Source organism: Bos javanicus, chromosome X (assembly GCF_032452875.1).
Source record: "Bos javanicus breed banteng chromosome X, ARS-OSU_banteng_1.0, whole genome shotgun sequence".
NCBI lineage: Eukaryota > Metazoa > Chordata > Mammalia > Artiodactyla > Bovidae > Bos > Bos javanicus.
In genome coordinates, this window is record NC_083897.1 from 131,137,766 (window position 1) to 131,160,364 (window position 22,599).

A 22,599-nucleotide genomic window follows, 5' to 3' on the forward strand; every position below is an offset into this window, starting at 1 on the left:
TCTCACTCCACACATACTGAAACAGAATCTTCATTTTAGGAAGATGTGTAAGTGAGGCACATTAAAGTTTGAGGAGCATTGGTTTGGCAGACACCAGCTGATTGTCTACCTTCAACCCATTCCTCTCTTCTAGTCTTTTTCAGGCATTCATGCTTCCCCCAAGCAGCTCATATGACTCAGGGTACATTGATCCCATCCCCAGCTGCAGAGTCAGTCTGACGAGTCTATCCAGTGGTGCTCTTAAGTGTGGTTCTCAGGCTAACAATATCAGCATCACTTGGGAGCTTGTTAGAAATGTACAATCAGAAAAGGAAATTCTCAAGACCCCTGCCCTCCACCTCCCCAAGACTACTGAATCAGAAACTCAGGGGTTGGGAGCCGTGCAGTTTGTATTTTAATAAGCCTGTCTGCTGATTGTGATGCAGGCTTATGTCTGAGAACTACCTGTCCTCACTAGTCATGTTAATCATTTTCCTTGATAGTTACTGGGTCCTGAATCCAGGCTTAAGCCAATCAGTGTCTGGTATTCCCCTGGTAGCTGAACTTGTCCAGTCATGTGACTGAATTTGGCCCAAATCAGACTGAAGAGAAGGCTATTGAAGCCATAGTTGAAGGAAGATTTTTCCTTCCCTAACCTTGCTTCCAGGACCCTGCTCCTTCCCTTATTCCTTTGGATACACAAGTGAGGTTGCCTTCTTTGCAGGTGATTGCCAACACACAACCATGAGGGAAACTAGGCTGAGGACAGAACTGAAACGGTAATAGTGAAAAGGAGCCAGAACCCTCGCACTGTGCCTATTCCCAGAAATAACACATTTTCTTATGATTTAAGCTAGTTGGATTTGTGGTTTCTTGTACTTATAGCCAAAAATGTCATAACTACAAAGAAGTTATGAGACCAAGGAAGTATGGGGCCAGTGGGCATACCAAAAATATGATGAAGGATGTATTTAGTTAACAGGCATGTTTTTCCACCAAGTTCTCAAACACTAGACCCAGCTAGAATGACTTACAACTCAGGAAAAGCAACTTAGGACAAATAAAATGGAACATGACTTCATGCAATGGGTCCCCACGTGGTGAACTGACAAAAAATACACAAATAATCTTTTTTAAAAGAGAGGGGGACTTAAGACATCTTAGGTGAAATGAAAAAAGTGGAGTAATACACAAGGTGAGCCTGGAATATATTGTTTCCAGAAAGTAAAAAAGTTCTTGAAAAAAAATGGGACACAGGAACCAACCTGAAAGAGCTCTCAATAACTGAAGCCAAGATAATTTGATAACAAAGTAAATAATGATAGCTTTGAATTATAAAGCAAAGACTAATAATTACCTGTGAGCCCATACTGATATAAATAAGTAATTGAATAAAGAAATGGGAGAGAAGATACAACTCTTACCTATAAAAGAGTTCCAATGAATTAATGTAGATGGAACGAATGAGAGAAATGAAAAACACAGTTAGAACACCACAGTTATCATTGTTGCAAGTGTGATCAGCTGCTAAAGTGAACGGAAGAAGGTTTGAGGAGAAGCAGGGTATTTGTTTTACTCTCAAAGGATCTTCCCCAAGGGAGAAAATGAACGTACAAGACAAACAAGGGTGCCCTAGGGCTATGTCTGTCCAGAGTTTTCCCCTGAAATATGCTCTGTGGTTTCAGAGACAGGTAAACGGAGAGATTCAGTTTAAAACTGCATGTCCAGGACTTCATGGGTTCCTCTAAGAAATAAGAAGGGCCATTGCTGTTTAGAAACCTTCACTTGGGACTGAGCTGGGTGTGGCCTGGCTCAGTGTTGTCCCCTGTGTCCTACTGAAGAACCCAATGGGCTTATCTTCCTCATGACTCCCCATCTCTACCCCAACCCCAAGGCCCTGGGATTGCTCCCTTCGGGAAATGTGGTGGTGAGTTGCACAAGCTAATGCCAGTGGGCAGATCTACTGGGATGTGTTTAGTTTTCTATGGATTCTCTGGTTGGTTTTCTGTGTTGGCACGGGCCCATGCTCAGTCCCTCCCAAATTGGAACACATTCTCTGAAAGGGCTGGATTCATCATCCACATCTTGGTGGAGGTCAAAGTCTGGTTTCATTTTTCATTCAACTGCTATTTGTAACTTTCACTGAACAGAATGACACCATGTCCAACTGTCTTCCTTCAGTATTTAAATGAGAGAGTTTTTTGCCTCCCATGAGAGTGTATGATTTCCTTGTCTCTTGCATTGTGCAACAGGCTCACCACCATTACAACTAGAGCCATGTTATGGGGAAAAAATTTTGCTGTATCACACAGTGACCTCACTCACACCAGCAGTGACTGGTTTCTCACCTAAGTCCACCAAAGCCTGCACCACAAAGGATGAGATCACATCACCAGAGACTTCTCTGGTCTGAAGGTGAGTGCCTGGAGGGCTGCGATCATCTCTTGCTCATCTTCATCTGCCCAGAGTCCGGTACATAGTAGGTGGGATAGTCATCAGTGCATGAAGTATGATGACATACCTCCCCACTTCCTAGGTCCTTGTAGGGCTGCATTTCCCAGCTCTCTGTGCCTGGGCGATACTATAGGAATGGTGCCAGTTGGTGAGTTGGGAGGAGAAGTGCTGCAGATCACTTCTGGGCTGGAGCATTGAAATGCTTGTGGTCTAGAACTTTCTTTTCCTTCTAACTCAGCAATCTGCCTTGTTTGAGAAGGTGGTTACTCAGTCAGCCTGGATCCCTGAGTGACTGCAGGAAGTAGAGCTCCTTGTTCCAACCTTTAATGACAATGTAGTGTAAGACATAAACCTTTGTTCCATTGTGCATGCTGTCTGCTAAGTCACCTCAGTCATGTCCAGCTCTTTGAGATGCTATGGACCGTAGCCCACCAGGCTCCTCCATCCATGGGATTCTCTAGGCAAGAATACTGGAGTGGGTTGCCATGTCCCCCTCCAGGGGATCTTCTGGACCCAGGGATCTTATGTCTTCTGCATTGGCAAGCAGGTTCTTTACCACTAGCGCCACCTGGGCCATAGAGACTTTGAGAATGGTTAGGCAATGGCAACCCACTCCAGTACTCTTGCTTGGAAAATCCCATGGACGGAGGAGCCTGGTAGACTGCAGTCCATGGGGTTTCGATGAGTTGGACATGACTGAGCGACTTCACTTTTACTTTTCACTTTCATGCATTGGAGAAGGAAATGGCAACCCACTCCAGTGTTCTTGCCTGGAGAATCCCAGGGACAGGGGAGCCTGGTGGGCTGCCGTCTATGGAGTCGCACAGAGTCGGACATGACTGAAGTAACTTAGCACTGCAGCATCCCTCAGCTGGTAAAGAATCTGATTGCAATGCAGGAGACCTGGATTTGATCCCTGGGTTGGGAAGGTCCACTAGAGAAGGGAACTGCTACCCACTCCAGTATTCTGGCCTGGAGAATTCCATGGACTGTATAGTCCATGAGGTCGCAAAGAGTCAGACATGACTGAGCAACTTTAACTTAATCACATACTGCAGCATCACCTAGGCTATCCTCACCGATACTGTAGGCATTAAAAATAAAATAAAATGTTTGTTGTAGGAATGAATGACTTAAACCAGAAGAGACTTCTGAGCAGTGGTAGCTCCAGAATTTCTAGGGAAATTCAGAACTTGGTAAGCTGATTACAATTTTGTGTGAAGTGGGAACCATGTTGACTAGGGGATTTTTATTTATGTCAGATCAGATCAGATCAGATCAGTCACTCAGTCGTGTCCGACTCTTTGCGACCCCATGAATCGCAGCACGCCAGGCCTCCCTGTCCATCACCAACTCCCGGAGTTCACTCAGACTCACGTCTATCGAGTCAGTGATGCCATCCAGCCATCTCATCCTCTGTCGTCCCCTTCTCCTCTTGCCCCCAATCCCTCCCAGCATCACAGTCTTTTCCAATGAGTCAACTCTTCGCATGAGGTGGCCAAAGTTACTGGAGTTTCAGCTTTAGCATCATTCCTTCCAAAGAAATCCCAGGGTTTAAAATCTCCTTCAGAAAAAATAAAATAAAATAAAATAAAATCTCCTTCAGAATGGACTGGTTGGATCTCCTTGCAGTCCAAGGGACTCTCAATAGTCTTCTCCAACACCACAGTTCAAAAGCATCAATTCTTCGGCGCTCAGCCTTTATTTATATAGTACATTCTTTTTGTTAGATGCCTTTTATTTGGAGTGTTGGAATGTTGGTGTAGATTGTGGAGGCCTAAAACACCCCACGCCAACTCTTAGCACTACCACTAGAGCTTAGATTGATCTTGTCACCCCTTATGTATATTTTATAAATGGGGAAACTGCAGTCTAAGTGACTGCACCAGTTAGTTTGTGGCAAAACTGGTAGGCCCCAAATCCTTCATTTCCTGATTGTCAGATAAACATTTCCTGATTGTCTATCTGATGCATTTGCCATCTCAACAGTCCACCTTTTATATTCAGACATTAAGATTACAGGAACTGGAGAATAACACTGCCTGATTCCATTCCTGGCTCTACCACATCATAGATGGGCATCTTAGGAGAAGCTACTTAATCTCTGCATGCCTCAGTTTCCTCAGGTGCAACCCACAGTGGGTTGGCATGAGGGTTTAGTAACAAAGTACAAAGTATGTAAAAACTGAGTAAGTATGTTCATCAGCCTAGTTCCTCTTCCCACTGTTGTGACTTGCACTCATGTTCTTGTTGTGCTCATTTCCCCTGGAAAATAATGAATCTGTTTGAGGCCACTGTGTGGTATATCTTTAGACTATTTGGCCACAGGTAAAGTTGCATTTCAAGTTCTGAGGAAAGAGCTGGGCCCTGAGCACGGGCGAGCTGCCCTCCTCTGCCACCTCCCTTTGCTGCCTACACGGGGCCCACCAGTGGGAGGGAGCAACAAGACGAGGACTTATGCCTTCCCCGCAAGGTCGCTGCCATGTTTCCTGAGCAACTGAGGTCTGGGAATCAAACTGTATCACTGGGGAATTCCCTGGCAGTCCAGTGGTTGAGACCTCACCTTCCAATACAGAGGGTATAGGTTCTATCTCTGGTAGGGAGCTAGGATCCCACATGCCTTGAGGCCAAAAACCAAAAGAACAAGAGAAATGGAATATTTCCTGCCACATCGGTGAACAAAGGATGTCATAGTCATCAGCAATTCCAGCCACCAGGGAAGGTGAGCTGGTGAGCCCTGAGGGAACTCAGGAAGGAAAAGAATACCTGCCATCTAGGAGCCATCAAACTGCAGTCGCTCCCTAAGATGAGCCCTGAGGAAACTCAGGATGTGAAGAAAAAAACAAAACAGGAAACTGGCCCCAGATAGCTGAGGTGCTGCTGCTGCTAAGAATTTCAAGCAACTTTTACTATGAGCTCTACATATTTTAACTTTTTATTGAAGTAAAAGATACATAGAGAAAAGTACACATATCATAGGTGAACAGCACAATGAATTTTCACAAACTTAACAGATCGTGTAAGTGGCACCCAGATCGAGAAACATTGCCTGTGCCCCTTAAATCCTCCGTATCATCCTTGTAACTCCTTCCAGTCATCAACTCCCCAGTGACCACCATCCTGACTTCTAACTTCATAGATTGTCTTTGCTTGTTGTATATTTTGTATAAACGGAACCACATAGTATGTCTGCTTTTGTGTCTGGTTTCCTTTGCTCAGTATTGTTTCCGAGGTCCGGCTACACTGAGCGTAGCCGTGGCTTGTGCATTCTCTGTCTGGTATTCCATTTTGAGAGGATACCACTGCAATGTTTTCAATCCATTCTACTGCTGATGGGCATTTGGGTAGTTTCCAATCTGAGGCTATTACAAGTACATGGCTATGGACATTCTTGTTCCCTATCCTCTGGTAGACATATGCACTAGCTTCTGTTGAGTATATACCTAGAAGAGGAATTGGGACATTGGGTAGTTTTGTGCTCATCTTTAATTGATTCTGCCAAATAGCAGTGTATGAGATTTCTGGTGGTTCTACACAATATGAAGTCTATATTCTCTAACATATGTAAGTGTTAATGCAAATGTGAACAATTTAACCCTTTGGAATAGCATTCAATCTGTTTATTAAGAATACCATTTCAATGCCATTCTCCCAAATCATCCTATGCTCTCCAATTAAAATAAATAAATAAAAATAAATAAAAAATAAAAGTAGAATAAAAATACTATTTTCTTCCTTATCATAATTCTGCTTCCAACTTGTTATGTTACCTGGATGAGCTTCCTGTCACCCACTCCCCCTTAATCCAACCAGTCAAAAGTCTCTCTGAAAACACTTTCCATTCATTTATCCAGCTAGACTGTTATGAGTGTTAATTGGTGTTTGCAAAACAAAATCAATCCCTCCTGCAACACGGAGTATATCTCTCACGGGCGTTGTGTTTAATATGACAGAGTTAGGCACGAGTGTGCTCTGCAGATCTGCACTTTTAAAACATCCTCTCCAAAGCTCTGGATGCAATTCAGAATTTTGGTGGTAAAGAAAAATGGAATATTCTCCTGTAGGTTTTAGCGGAAGAGACTGCGTGCATTTAAAGTGGTAAAATATCTTGCAAATATTGGAGTTAGTTGACTACAAGGAGGAGGGCTGGAGAGGGTAGTGTGGGGGGAGGGTGTAAAAGGGGCCAGAGGGCCTTGAGTGCCTGCTCTCTACAACCAATCTTATTGTAGGACCGAGCTAAGTTCCTCTAGGCCTATTTTATCATCCAGTAACTGGAGAAGGAAATGGCAACCCACTCCAGTGTTCTTGCCTGGAGAATCCCAGGGACGGGGAGCCTGGTGGGCTGCCGTCTATGGAGTGGCACAGAGTTGGACACGACTGAAGCGACTTAGCAGTAGCAGCAGCAGCAACACTGGTTCAGATCAGATCAGATCAGTTGCTCAGTCGTGTCCGACTCTTTGCGACCCCATGAATGGCAGCACGCCAGGCCTCCCTGTCCATCACCAACTCCCGGAGTTCACTCAGACTCACGTCTATCGAGTCAGTGATGCCATCCAGCCATCTCATCCTCTGTCGTCCCCTTCTCCTCTTGCCCCCAATCCCTCCCAGCATCAGAGTCTTTTCCAAACACTGGTTAGGTGGTGTGTAAATCCTGTCCAGATCTACTTTTTTATTCTAGACTGTGCACAGGTAGGAGATGCTGACAGAAAAGGTAGAGGGGACCAGGAACAACTCACTTAATATTCCACCCCATCCTCCCCCAGCAGCCATTGCGCTGGGGATCCCAGTTCCTAGGTATCTGGTGTATCAGGTAACCATGGAGCTGAATTCATTCTCAGGACCTTTTCTTTTTACCGACTTCTCCAAATCCCCTTCCAAGAGGTCTGACCTCTGCATCAGAAATATTGTGGCAGACGGGCAACCTCGGGTTTCCCACCCATCACACTGCACGGTGCTGAAAGTGGTGGGACAAGCATTGGGGTACCAGGGCGACCCCTAAAGGTGAGCGGCTGGGCGTGGAGTCTGGGGTCCCCGAGGAGCACGCCGAACCGGATGCGGGGCGTCGGAGGAGCAAGCGGTCCAGGAAGTCCGGAAGCGTCGCGGGGACCTCCGCAGGGTGGGGTGGGACCTCCGCAGGGTGGGGTGGGCCGCCCCGCCCCCAGCTTGAGCTCCACGCCGGGCTTCGGCCGCCGGGCGGTTCACTCACACCCTTCTTCCTCCGCGCCCCGCCCGCTCCCCACCTCCGCGCCTAGCCTCGTCGCTGCCGAACGCCGGACGCGCCACGCCGCGTTAGGCAGCTGGAGAGCGGGCGGGCGAGCCGTCCGGGAGCGGCGGGGGCGGTACCCAGCCCGCGGGCGGGAGTAGGAGGGACGCGGCCCGAGGGAAGGCGAAAAAGGAGGGCTGGAGAGCGCCAGCTGCGAGGCCGTCGGCGGGGACCGGCAGGTAAGCGCGCCGCGCCGGGATGGGTCTGTCTCCGCGGGTTTCTGCGACCCGGCCGGGGAACTGGCGACGGGCGCGGGCGGCTGGGGCGTAGCGCCGGGACGTAGAGTGCGACGGGACGGCGGGACGAACGCTCCCTCCGCGCGACTAAGGCTCGGCGGAGCTGGGGCCCGGGGCCGCCCTGAAAGGCGGGGGCCGAGGGCCGAGCTCCGGGGGCCGGCACCCCGACAGTGAGAGAGTGCGCGCCGCGAGAAAGGGGCTCTGGCGACGCGTTCTGTGAGGGAGAGGGGTGTGTGTGCCCTGAAGCTTAAAACGGACTCCAGCTCTCCCCCGCCCCCCCCACTCCCCCACCCCCCCCACTCCCCCACTCCCCCCTACTCCCCCACACCCCCACTCCGCGAAAAGGAGCCACGAGCCGTGTTTGCGCCGGCGGTCTTCGAGAACCGACTGGCGGGGACTCAGTTTTTCGCGCCGCTCAGTGGGTGCGGCGGAGCCCGAGGAGCGCGGACGCGCCCCGGGCCCCGGACGGCTGGGCGCTGCCGCGTCAGACTGGACCCAGAGCAGGTGGCTACGGGCGCGGCGCGATGGAGCGGCAGCTAAGAGCCTGAGGGTGAGGATGGGCTGGAGGCCTCGGGTGAGCGCTTTTCCACAGCGACTTGCCGCGTCCAGGCTCCGGAGCGTTTCAGGTGAGAAGGAGCGCTGACGGACTTCCTGAGAACCAAATGAGGCAGGCGGCGGAGGTTTTCCATGGCTGCTTCGACAGTGACTCTTCTTTGTGTGTACTGTTCCCATACGAATTCCCTGGGGACCTTGTTAAACTACAGATTCTGATTCAGTAGGTCCGGCCGGGGTGGGGCCCGACCGTCTGCACTTGTGACTGGCTCCCAGATGCAGCTGCTGCTCCGTGGACCACATGGCAGGCCCCGCAGAAGTACTTTTTGTCCAACAGACTGAAAACCTTAGGAACATTGGGAGAGGAGATCCTAAGGCTTTACAATCCCACCTTCTCCCCAAATACACAAATTTCAAAGATTCCTACTCATTTAGTAGCAAAACACCTTACTCTTCTTACTGCGTCACGAGTCAGATATATTATCTGATAGGGCTGGCTTCATGGACATGCAGCCTGTATTTGGTTTAATGTTATGCAGTCGCTTGTCGAAATTCTGAATAATTTTTGAATGAGGGGCTTTGCAGTTGGCCGTCGAAATTCTGAATAATTTTTGAACAAGGAGCTTTGCATTTTTATTTTGAAATTGGCCCTATAAATTATGTAGCTGATCCTAATAATAGTCACCATAGGCAGAAAAAGGACCCCATTTCTTTGATTGGGTTGGGAGCTGGTGGGTGATGGAGAGTGAAGGTTTATTAAGTAAATACTAGCTAAATGTTGCAGTTTCTTCCATCTCTTAACTTCTCCTCAGCTATTTTAAGAGATAAGCCTATGTGTATAATCTCAGTTACACATGGTATGCCAGTATTTTTAAATCAATAATTTATCAAGAGCTTAATTATTAATACAATTAAGTTTAATTTTGTGATAGTTTATGGGTTGAGCGACGAAAGTGTATGCCATTTCCAAAGGATTTGGGGGGGTTCTGTTTAGTGTCCGAAGTTTTGCTTAGTTAAGATCTAAAGTGAGCTGGACACTGCTTAGTTGGCTGCTTTTTCAGCTCAAGTGCAAAGCTGGAAAACAAAAAGTGGCCATATTTTGAAGCTGCTCAGGGGTTATTGCTTTACAGGGCCTCAGTGCGATGCCAGCCCCTATCGGGTTTCCTCTGCTTTTATCATTCCCACATCCTGGCAAGGTGACTTTCAGTAAAAGGGGGATAGAGCAGATTTTGCTGTTGAAAAACACTGAAGAAGTGCAGGACCAGCATCAGTGTTTTCTTTGTGAATAATCCTTGCCCCAAACCCACAGATTTCAGATGTGTGTGCTTTTGTAGAAAAAAAAAAAAAGATTGGTGACACAGAAAAGAAACAAAGAAGGAACTTTAATTATGGATATGATTTTGTTCAGCAGAAGGAGGAAAAAATCTCAGAAATGGCATTTCATTGGTGGGTTTGGCAGGCAAAGGAGAGCTGCTGTGTTTCTGGTACCAGGAGCAGCCTTTCAGAAATGGCGAAGTGAGTTTGTTCAGGTGTTAGAAAGAGCTGGTGAAGAAGCTGCTCTTCTGTGGCTAACGTGGTCATTCTGGGTGCTCCCGTGTGACTAACGTTTTCATCGCTCACATGAAACCGACCAACACACATTTTTCCATTTCGCCGCCTGAGAGTGCCAAGATACTTCAGATACATGCTACAAACTGGGAAGAGTACCATTACTTCAAAAAGAAAGAGAGGGGTGGGGGGGAGGGGAAAAATGCGTATCTGTTAGCAGTTCTGAAGATACAAAGGAGAGAGTCTCTACCTTAAAATAGAGAAAAACAATTTTTCTTTTAAAATGTTTATGGTTTTAAAAATACATGGGTCTTTAATCCACATGGAAATTATTTGAGGGGCATGGTATGAGGTAGGAGATGTTGAATGTTAAGAAATGGGCTAAACATTTGGGAAAAATTATCATAAATTCCCTCAATCAAATAAAAGTCTGTGAACACTCTGTTCCATTTAAAAATCTACTTAATTAATTCTTGAGCTGATTCCATGCTTTAAAAATTTAAGTGCAGTTTATTTAGAATAACATTCACCCTTTTTAGTATATAGTTCTATAAGCTTTGACAAATACATGCACTCATGTAACCGCCACCATGGTCAAGATCTAGAAGAAGTCCATCACTCCAAAAAATTCCTTATGGACCCTTTGTAGTCAGCCCCTCCCACCACTCACAGCTCCTGGCAACTGCTGGTTTGTTTTCTGTCCCTATAAATTTGTCTTGTCCAGAAAGTCCTGTGAATGGCTTCATACACGATGTAGCCTTCTGAGTCTGACTTTTTTCACGTAGCATATGAGATTCACTCATGTTGTGTGAATCACTAATTTGTTCCTTTTTATTGCTGGGTAATATCCCATATTTTGTCCATTTACCAACTTTTGGTGATTATGAATAGGGCCAATATAAACATTCACATACAGCTTTCTGTGTGAATGTAAATTTTCAGTTCATTCCAGTAAATAACCCAGAAGTAGGATTGCTGTATTGTGTGGTAAATTTAACTTGATAAGAAACTGCTGAACTTTTCTTAAATGGCTACTCCATTGCCCACTCTCACCAGTGTGGGAGAGATCCCATTGCTTGGCATCCTTGATAAGCACTTGGTATTGTCAGCTTATTTTATTCCAGCAGGTTTATGATGGCATCTCTGTGGTTTTAGTTCACACTTCCCTGATAACTAATGATGTTGAGCATCTTTTCATGTGCTTTTTGATCATTTGTGTATCTTTTATGAAATGTCTGTTTTTTAATTGTATTGTGTGTTGTCTTACTGAATCATAAAAGTTCTCCATACATCTGCACACAAGTTCTCTGTCAGATACATGTATTGCAAACATTTGCTTTTAGTCTGTGGCTTGCCATTTCATTTTCTTTATTTTTTTAAAAACAGTTGTGGTAGGAACACAACATGAAATTTACCCTCTTAAATTTTGAAGTGTACAGAACAGTCTCGTGAACTATAGGCATGATGTTGTACAGCAGATAGCTGGAACATTTTCCTCTTGCATGACTGAAACTTTATACCGTCCGAACAGCAGTTCCCCATTTCCCCCTCCCTCTAGCCCCTGGCGACCACCATTCTACTCTCTGTGAGTCTGACTGTTTTAGTTGACTCATATCTCATAATATGTGGAATTAATGACTTTTCTTTTGAAGAGCAAGCATTGTAAATTTCGATAAAGTCTAATTTATCAGGATTTTTCCTTCTATGAATACCACTTTCAGTAACCTGTCATAAATTGTCTTCCTCCTGTTTAGCAAGATTTTTTCTTATGCTGCCTTCTGGATATTTTATAGTTTACCTTTTATATGTAGGTTTTTTACTTCATTTTCAGTTAATTTTTGTATGAGTCAAGGTTCACTCTTTTCCATATAGATAGCCAGTTGTTGTAATACCATTTGTTGAAAAGACTATACTTTTCCCTCATTGTATTCCCTTGACCTCTTTGTCAGAAATGAATTTACTTTATGTATGTGCTTTGAACTTTGAACTCTATTCTGTTCCATAGATTTGTACATCTGTTCTTATGCCAGTACCACACTGTGAGGTGCTACACATTCGTGTTAGGTGAATTCCTGGATTGTTTTGTGTGTAATTTGTATTGCTTTTAGAAATTGTAGCCTTCTTTCTCCATTTCATGTTGTTATGACTGTACTATTGTACACTCAGGTGGCAGAGTTGTAAAGAATCTGCCTGCCAGTGCAAGAGACACAAGAGTGGCAGGTTCAGTCCCTGGGTCAGGAAGATCCCCCCGAGTAGGAAATGGCAACCCACTGCAGTATTCTTGCCTGGAAAATTCCACAGACAGAGAAGCCTGGCGGGCTCCTGTCCATGGGGTCATGAAGAGTTGAACACAACTGAGCGTGCGTGCACACACACAGTATTATATAGACAGGCTTTTTAATTTTTTTGTAGGTCTAGCATAATCAAGTCATGTTACTAAACTGTCATTAATTCTTATAGTATTTCAGTCAATTTTCTTCAATTTTAAAGGTAAATAAGCTATCTACAAATGGCAGTGGTATAGGTGTCCCCCCCTGCTCCTGATAGTTTTTCCTCCACGTGTCTGCTCTCCTTAGTGGCTGGGCTGCCCTATGGAGCAGGTGGAGGAGGAACATCTGACTCGGGTGGAAATGCTTCTCCTAGCTTACTGCTAAGTATTATGCTTGCTGTGGAGTTCTGGCATTTGCCCTTATTAGTACCTTCTGGAGGTTTTCTTTGCATTTCATTTTTAGCTTCGAAATGTTAAAAAATTTCATTTTAAAATCTCTTGTTCTGTTTGGGTGATTTTTTGTTTCATGGAAAAGCCTAACAGTTTAGAGGTGAGTCAGTCTTGCTGGCTTTGGAGGGTCATATTTTGATTTTCCTGGAGGAGCAGATAGTGTAGCAGAAGTCAATTTGTTTTTATTTAGACCAGAAAGAAACTACCTTTGGAGCTTTTTAAATAATATTCTCATCTACAGGGAAGGGGCGGGGGATGCCAGGTATAGTGAGGAAAGGAGAGAGAATAAAGGAACAGTTTATATGTATAAGTAGATGTTGTTCAGTTGCTCAGTCTTTGCGACCCCATAGACTTCAGCACACCAGGCTTCTCTGTCCTTCACCATCTCCCAGAGCTTGCTCAACCTCATGTCCATTGAGTCAGTGATACTATCCAACCATCTTGTCCTCTGTTGTCCCCTTTCTTCTCCTGCCTTCAGTCTTTCCCAGCACCAGGGTCTTTTCTAATGAGTTGGCTCTTTGTATCAAGTGGCCAAAGCATTGGAGCTGAAGCATCAGTCCTTCCAATGAATATTCAGGGTTGATTTCCTTTAGGGTGGACTCATTTGATCTTCTTGCAGTCCAAAAGATTCTCAAGAGTCTTCTGCAGCACCACAGTTCAAAAGCATCAATTCTTCAGCACTCAGCCCTTTTTAAGGTCCAACTCTCACATCCATACATGACTACTGGAAAAACCATAGCTTTGACTATATGAACCTTTGTTGGCAAAATAATGTCTCTGCTTTTTAATACACTGTCTAGGTTTGTCATAGCTTTTCTTCCAAGGAGCAAGCGTCTTTTAATTTCATGGCTGCAGTCACCATCTTCAGTGATTTTGGAGCCCCCCAAAATAAAGTCTCTCAACTGTTTCCATTGTTTCCCCATCTATTTGCCATGAAGTGATGGGACCGGATGCCATGATCTTCGTTTTTTGAATGTTGAGTTTTAAGCCAGCTTTTTCACTCTCCTTTTTCACTTTCATCAAGAGACTCTTTAGTTCTTCTTTCCTTTCTGCCATAAGGGTGGTGTCATCTGCATATCTGAGGTTATTGATATTTCTCCCAGCAGTCTTGATTCCAGCTTGTGCTTCATCCAGCCCAGCATTTCGCTTGACGTACTATGCATAAAAGTTAAATGCAAGGTGACAATATACAGCCTTGACATATTCCTTTCCCAATTTTGAACCAGTTCGTTGTTCAGTGTCCAGTTCTAACTGTTGCTTCTTGACTTGCATACAGGTTTCTCAGGAGACGGATAAGGTGGTCCGGTATTCCCATCTGTTTAAGAATTTTCCACATTGTATGAATGAACAATGAACGAACAATAAGTAGATATCTTATGTGTAAATAAGGTAGCTTTTGTTAGTGGTTTTCAAACTTTTCTGCCCACCATTTACAGTGATAAGTATAAATCTCAGCTCAGTATGAACGTATCTATATATAATTGAAACAGAATCTCAAGAAGTATTATGCATTTTTCCTCTGTGAAGCGTATTCTGAAATTTTCAATTCTCTTTCATCTGTTGTATTCATTTTAGAATGATGATCATTGCATTGATTTGACACTCTTTCATAAAACTACTGTGTTATAAAACTGTTTGTTTAGTTTTTAAGTCCCCAAACTGCTGAACTGTGTTCAGGATAGATTCATTTTATATCAGATCCTCTTATGATGCTAAGTGAGTTCATTTTTAATACCCTGAGATGACGGTGCGTGTTGATTTGCTTTAGTTGTGTCCGACTGTGTGTGACCCCCCATACTGTAGCCTGCCAGGCTCCTCTGTCCATGGGATTCTCCAGGCAAGAATACTAGAGTGGGTTGCCATTTCCTTCTCCAGGGGATTTTCCCAACCCAGGGATCTCGAAGCCAGGTGTCCTGCATTGCAGGCAGCTTGTTTACTGTCTGAGCCACCAGGGAGATAATGGTAGCTACCCCAATTTTTCTCTCAAATTTATATGTAGCCTGTAACCCAGTCTCCCAGTGCCCACCCTGACCCCAGAGAATTACCAGTAAAGGCAGTCTTGTAAATCTACTGCTCAAATCCTCTACCATGCTTACACTAGACCCCTAGCTCCTTCCTGTAGCCTGAGGCCCTATATGACCTTTACCCCATTCTTCCCATACTTTTCCAGCTATGCCAGCCTTCTTGCTATTCATCACGTCAGCCAAGCATTTCCCTGCTTCCCAGCCTTAGCATTTGTGGTGCTGCCTGCCTGGAGCATCATTTCACCAAATAATCTCCTAACTTGTCCATCTGTTTCATTTGGGGCTTCTCTAACCCTCATTCTAAATCAGCATTCCTCACCTACCACTAGAAATGTCCACCCCCTTCATCCCACTTTTGTTTTCTTGTAACATTATTATCTGCAATTATATTATTTAGTTATTCATTCACTAATTCCATGTCTTTTTTTCCCTTGCTAGAAAACAAGTTCCAAGAAGGCAGGGACTTTGTGTCTCTTGCTCAGGACCTAGAACAGTGGACATAGTAGATGCTCAGTAAGTATTTGTTGAATGGATGAATGAGTGCACTTAGAATCTAGAAGAAATCAAGCACTAATCTTAAGAGAAATTCAAAGCACTCTGCTTTTTTGTTCAGTTTTGGTGTGGAAATTTCTTTAGGTTAAACAAAAGAGTATATTTTATTTTTATTATTTTATTTTGGCTGCACTGAGTCTTTGTTGTGTCATGTGGACTTCTCTTGTTGTGAAAAACAGTCCCTAGATCACGCTGGCTCAGTAGTTGTAGCAAGCAGGCTTACTTGCCCCTCTACATGTAGGATCTTAGTTCCCTGATGAGGGATCGAATCTATATCCCCTGCATTGAAAGTTGGATTCTTAACCACTGGACCACCAGAGAAGTCACTTATTTTATTTATTTTTATAGTATATTTTAATGTGAATACTTCGTAAATCAACAGACCTCTGGTGTCCACTACATTTCTCATCTGTGATAATAATAATATGTGCTTAGTCACTCAGTCGTGTCTGACTCTGTGACTCTGTGGACTATAGCCCATCAGGCTCCTCTGTCCATGGGGATTCTCCAGGCAGGAATACTGGAGTGGGTTGCCCTTCTCCAGGGGATAGTAATAACTAACAGCTAATATTTATTGGGCAGGTGGTGCTCTTACTGGTTTACCTTTGTTAACTCATTTAACACTCCCAAACTCTTGAGACAGGTACTATTTTTTATTTAAGTGTACAGATGAGTATTCACTGTTTTTTTTTCCCCACCATATTTATTAGAATGGTCTTTGCCTTCAGAAAGTTATAAACATGCCTTTAGCATTTAAGATGTGCTGCTAAGTATCCCAAGGCTCCTCAGTCCTTTATGTAGCAAACACACCCATCCACCATCGAGGTGGGTACTATTAGCATTTTACAGATGCGGAAACTAAAGCATGCAGAGGTTAAGTTTGTTCGTGTCCTTTGTCCACAGTCGCACAAATGATAAGCAGTAGATCTAGGGTTTGAACACAGACCATCTGATTTCAGAGGTGTGGGTTTTTTCTTAATTGAAGTATAGCTGATTTATAGTATATATTAGTTTCAGATGTATAACATACTGATTCAGTATTTTTTACAGATTATGCTCCATTAAACGTTAGTAAAAGATAGTGGCTCTAGTTCCCTGTGCTATATGATACATCCTTGATGTTTATCTATTTTATACATAGTAGTTTATATCTTTTAATCCCATACCCCTACCTTGCCCCCCTTCCCTCTCCCCAGTTGTAACCACTAGTTTGTTTTCTATATCTGTGAGTCTTTCTGTTTTGCTGTATACCTTCATTTGTATTATTTTTAAGATTCCACATATAAGTGACATCATACAGTGTTTGATTTTTTTCTCTGACTTATTTTACTGTCCATTAACAGATGAATGGATAAAGAAAATATGATATACACACACATACACACAAAATGGAATATTACTGAGCCATAAAAAAGAATAAAATTCTGTCGTTTTCAGCAGCATGCATGGATGTAGAGCCTGTGTTTTTAACCACAGTGCTCATAGCAATGAGGAGCATACACAATTTTTGATCTTTAAAAACATGTCATGTTTATGGCCTTTGTTTCTGTACCCAAGCAAGTGCTGGTGTGCCTATGGCACAGAAAGCCAAACTTGACACTGGGTATTTGCAGCAAAGTCAGGGTTTACTGTAGCGCACCAATCAAGGGAGTGGGAGACAAGCCTCAGATCCATTCCAACTTGATCTTTGAGTTAGGGGCTTTTTTAAATGGGGAAGAACAAAGAGGCTGGGATTAATCATCATTTTGTGATGTTTCTGTGATATTTCTTCATCATAGCTTTGAGAGTCAGGATGTTTCTGGTTTACGATTCTCTGGCCAGGTCTGTTACTTCAACTTACCCAGGAGAAACAGCCTGAGTTTGTATATTAATGGTGATGTCTATAATAGCAACTTCAGTACATTAATGATGTTATTAATGACAGTAGTTTTAGTCGTCTAACTTTGGTTGATTAGTATTCAGTTAGCAAAGGATTGAGGTCAGAAGGGACAGGAAAGGGAATAAAGTTTTGGATGCATGCATGCTCAGTTGCTTCAGTCGTGTCTGACTCTTTGTGACCCTATGGACCATAACCTGCCAGGCTTCTCTGTCCATAGGGTTCTCCAGCAAGAATACTGGAGTGGGTTGCCATACCCTCCATGGGATTTTCCCGACCCAGGGATCAAACCGGTGTCTCTTCTATCTCCTCCATTGGCAGGCAGGTTCTTTGCCACTAGTGCCACCTGGGAACCCCAAAGTTTTGGATAGAGATATTAATTATAAACTCACTAAGGGAACTCAGTAGAGGTTTCATTTCCCTAGCATAAGTGGCTCTCAACCAGGGTCAGTTCACCCCCTGCCCTGCCCCAGGGCAAATGTCTGGACATTTTTGGTTCTCATGACTGGCAGAGGTAGTGGTGCTATTGGCATCTAGTGGGCAAAAACCAGAGATGTAGCTAAATACCCCATAATGTGCAGAAAATGACTCCCCACATCCCTTTCTCCTCACTGATAATTATCTGGCCCAATATCCATCATGCTGAGGTTGAGAAACCTGGCCTTAACACAGTAGCTCTGAAAGCTGCCTGTCTATTTGAATGACTTGGGGAGTTTTTAGAATAAATACTGATGTCTAGGTCCAGGTCCTGACCTTAATAAACCACAAATGGATCTTCAGCATTGCCTGGTGATCCTACCATGCTTGAATAGTGGCTGTGTCTTTCCAATTTCCAAAACAGCTATTTTACCCTTCTTTTACTTTCTCTGTTCCTCCTACTTCAGCTGCTGACTCTGTCTCTTTAGCAGAACCCTCCTTGTATTCTCACCACCCAGACTCCCAGCATGTGTACAGGTGCCCAGGTGAAACTGACTGAGATGCCCCGCTGTTCTGTGAAACTGACTGAAACATCCCCAGTGTGTCAAAGACCGGCTTCTTTGCTGGGCTCTGGACTTCTCATCCTCTTTGCCTTCTCAAGGACATGTTCTCCCCAACCCCCCCATTAAAAAAAAATTGGAAAGAATTTCAAACTTTACTAATAAATTGCAAACATAAAAATTGCACAGAGAACATCCATATACCCTTTAACCAGATTCTTCTGTCCTTAACATTTGACCCCATTTGCTTCATCCATTGCACTCTTCTTCATGCACATAATTTTTTTCCTGAACCGTTTGAGGCTAAGTTACATGCATCATGACTTTTACTCCTAAGTACTTCAGTATGGATTTTCTAAGAATAAGAATATTCTCTTACATAATCACAGTAGTTGTCAACTTTGGGAAATTTAATATTGATACAATATTGTTTTTAATCTCCCATCTGTATTCCAGTTTTAAAAATAAACCTGCTAACATTTACAGCCTTTTTTTCTTCTAGTACAGAATCTGATCTAGGGTTGTTCAGGCATCTAGTTGTCATGTTTCATAGCCTCTTTTAATCTATAACATTTTCACAGCCTTTCTCTGTCTTTTATGACATTGGCATTGTGGGGGAGGAAAAATCATTTTTCCTTTACCCTTCTAGGTTCTTGGCTGAGACCTCCCTATAATGAAAATACATTAATTAGAGAAAAACAAATGGTTTAATAACATGCATATGTGGCAGATACCCAGGAAAACTGAGAAACTGTGAAATGGACCAAGCCACCTTAAATGCCATCTCTAGCTAAAGATAAAAGATGTTGGCTTGGGGGAGGCCAGTTATAAGACTAACAGGCAAAGCACAGTAAACAAGGGTCATGTTGTAAGGGTCAGGTTGTTAGGCACATTGATAAAGAGTTTCTAGAGATTAAAATCATCTTTCTGTCTGTTATAGCAAGAAATATGTCTGTTGTAAATTGTCTCTTACAAAAGGGTAACTTATACCAGGTTTTCAGAGCTTCTCCTGTATCTGCTGTTTCTTAAAAATAATCAGCCTAAGGACTTCCTTGGTGGTGCAGTGGTTAAGAATCTGCCTTACAATGCAGGGGACCCATGTTTGATCCCTAGTCGGGGAACTAGGATCCCACGTGCCTAGGGGATACTGAGTATGCACACCTCAACTAGAGAGAAGTCTGTGTGCTGCAACAAAGACCCAATACAGCCAAAAAAAAACACACCAAATAATAATAATAATCAGCCTAAAATAATCAATATGCCGAAGAGGCATATTTTGGGATGCCATATTCTGCTCCCCTTTAACATTTAGAATGAAAACAGACCACCTCCCTCTCCTTTTTATTTTATTTTAAAGTTTTTATTTATTCATTTATTTTTAGTTTTGGCTGCGCTGGGTCTTTGTTGCTGCTTGGGCTTTTTCTCTCGTGGTGAGCTGGGGCTACTCTAGTTGCAGAGCATGGGCTTCTTGTGGTGGCTTCTCTTGTTGCAAATCATGGGTTCTAGGCACATGGGCTTTAGTAGTCGAGGCTTGCAGGCGCTAGGGTGCTGGTGCTCTCTCTGTCTCTGTCTGTCTGTCTGGCTGGCTCTCGCTCTCTGTCTGTCTGTCTGTCTCTCTTTCTCTCTCTCTCTCTTTATATATATATACACATATACACACCTCTTCAGATTCTTTTCTCCCATAGGTTATTACAAAATACTGAGTATAGTTCCCTGTGAGATATAGTAGGTCCTTTTTGGTTATCTGCCATTTATTTATTTATTCATGTATTTATTATTAGTATGGACTCATAAATTTCTGTTTTTCAATACTCTGTAATTAATTACTTAAATTATTTTGGTGCTCCAGTTGTGAAGGACTTGACTTATTCCAGTTCCCTCTTTTTTTACTGCTTTGCCAAGCATCCTCCTCTCTTTTCTGGATTGTTCTCATCAGCTCATAATCATGATCTAATATGTAGTATATCCATTGGCTCTGTATCCCCTCCAGTTGCTCCCACATTTCTAGTTGCCTCTCAGAGGAACCTCTTAAAAGGCTGCATATAGTTTATTGCTGCACATTCTTCCCTTGTCTAGTCTAATCAGGGTCCTGTCCTGAGTGGGGCTCTTCTTGGCAGTCCTTGATGAACTCCACGTTGCCAAATTCATCAGTTGTCCCTTCTCTGGCTTATTGTGCTTGACTTTGCAGCAACATTTTCTCCTTTTTTGAACACTTTCTTCTTGTTGCTTCCATTACCCTACACTCTTGATTTTCCTACTCTTGCTGGTAACTTACTCTAAGTCTTCATCTCAGGCTCTTCCTCCTCTACTCAACCCACAAAGGTTGGTGTCCTTCCCGGGCACTAGGACTCTGTGCTCTCCTGATATGATCCATCCAGTCTGCGGCTTTCCATTCCATGTAGATGCCAGTACCCATGACCTTTCCCACACCTCAAGATTTACTAATTCACTTTAAAAAATGTTATTTTAGTTGATTTACAATATTGTATTAATTTCTGCTCTATAGGAAAGTGGCTTAGTTATATGTATATATTATTTTTCATAATTTTTTCTGTTATGGTTTATCACAGGATATTGAATAGAGTTCTCTGTGCTATACAGTAGGAACAAATTCATTCTTTTAAAAGACTCGTCTGTACTCCCTGCCCTTCTGTCAAGCTTTATTGAGATATTATTGACAATATGAATTGTATATCAAGGTGTACAATTTGATGTTTTGGTTATGTGTATATTGTGAGGGGCTTCCCAAGTGGTGCCAGTGGTAAAGAATCTGCCTGCCAATGCAGGAGATATAGGAAACACAGGTAGGATCCCTGGGTTGGGAAGATCCTCTGGTGTAGGAAATGGCAACCCACTCCAGTATTCTTACCATGGACAGAGGAGCCTGGAGAGCTACAGTCCATGGGGCTGCAAAGAGTTGGACACGACTGAGCACAAACACACACTGTGAACTGATTACCGCACTCAAGCTAACTAATGTATCCATCACCTCACAGTTAAGTGTGTGTGTGTGTGTGTGTGTGTGTGTGTGTGTGTGTATGTATGGTGAGAACACTTAGGATCTACCCCTTTAGCAAACTTCAAGTGTACAGTTACTATTAACTGTAGTCACCGTGCTGTACATAAGGTCTCCAGAACTCCCTTGTCTACACTGATTTTAAGAAGTAAACTCCAGCCTCTTTAGCATGGATTTCACACTGCACTACCACTGTTCAGTTCACTTCAGTCGCTCAGTCGTGTCTGACTCTTTGCGACCCCATGAATCGCAGCACGCCAGGCCGCCCTGTCCATCACCAACTCCCGGAGTTCACTCAGACTCACGTCCATCGAGTCAGTGATGCCATCCAGCCATCTCATCCTTTGTCGTCCCCTTCTCCTCTTGCCCCCAATCCCTCCCAGCATCACAGTCTTTTCCAATGAGTCAACTCTTCGCATGAGGTGGCCAAAGTACTGGAGTTTCAGCTTTAGCATTAGTCCTTCCAATGAAAACCCAGGACTGATCTCCTTTACGATGGACTGGTTGGATCTTCTTGTAGTCCAAGGGACTCTCAAGAGTCTTCTCCAACACCACTGTTCAAAAGCATCAATTCTTCGGCACTCAGCTTTCTTCACAGTCCAACTCTCACATCCATACATGACCACTGGAAAAACCATAGCCTTGACTAGATGGACCTCTGTTTGACAGAGTAATGTCTCTGCTTTTGAATATGCTATCTACGTTGGTCATAACTTTCCTTCCAAGGAGTAAGCGTCTTTTAATTTCATGGCTTCAGTCACCATCTGCAGCGATTTTGGAGCCAAAAAATAAAGTCTGACACTGTTTCCCCATCTATTTCCCATGAAATGATGGGACCAGATGCCATGATCTTCGTTTTCTGAATGTTGAGCTTTAAGCCAACTTTTTCACTCTCCTCTTTCACTTTCATCAAGAGGCTTTTCAGTTCCTCTTCACTTTCTGCCATAAGGGTGGTGTCATCTGCATATCTGAGGTGATTGATATTTCTTCCGGCAATCTTGATTCCAGCTTGTGCTTCTTCCAGCCCAGCGTTTCTCATGATGTACTCTGCATATAAGTTAAATAAGCAGAGTGACAGTATACAGCCTTGACGAACTCCTTTTCCTGTTTGGAACGAGCCTGTTGTTCCATGTCCAGTTCTAACTGTTGCTTCCTGACCTGCATACAGGTTTATCAAGAGGCAGATCAGGTGGTCTGGTATTCCCATCTCTTTCAGAATTTTCCACAGTTTATTGTGATCCACACAGTCAAAGGCTTTGGCATAGTCAATAAAGCAGAAATAGATGTTTTTCTGGAACTCTTGCTTTTTCGATGATCCAACAGATGATGGCAATTTGATCTCTGGTTCCTCTGCCTTTTCTAAAACCAGCTTGAACATCTGGAAGTTCATGGTTCATGTACTG

At 43.6% G+C, this 22,599-nt stretch overlaps 1 protein-coding gene across 10 annotated transcripts in view; it reads left to right on the forward strand.

Annotated features, from left to right (window-relative positions):
* Window positions 1-7,566: 7,566 nt before the first annotated feature.
* The window catches only part of ADGRG2 (adhesion G protein-coupled receptor G2), a 127,509-nt gene continuing 112,476 nt past the window's right edge, over window positions 7,567-22,599 (forward strand). For 4 of the 10 annotated variants that reach the window (XM_061408007.1, XM_061408006.1, XM_061408012.1 and 1 more), the window contains exons 1-2: window positions 7,567-7,875; window positions 15,214-15,288. The gene's annotated coding sequence lies outside the window, so the exon portion shown is untranslated. Of the gene's footprint in view, window positions 7,876-8,473; window positions 8,559-15,213; window positions 15,289-22,599 lie in introns of those variants that run through there. The other 6 variants (XM_061408008.1, XM_061408014.1, XM_061408009.1 and 3 more) reach the window with 4 other exon arrangements.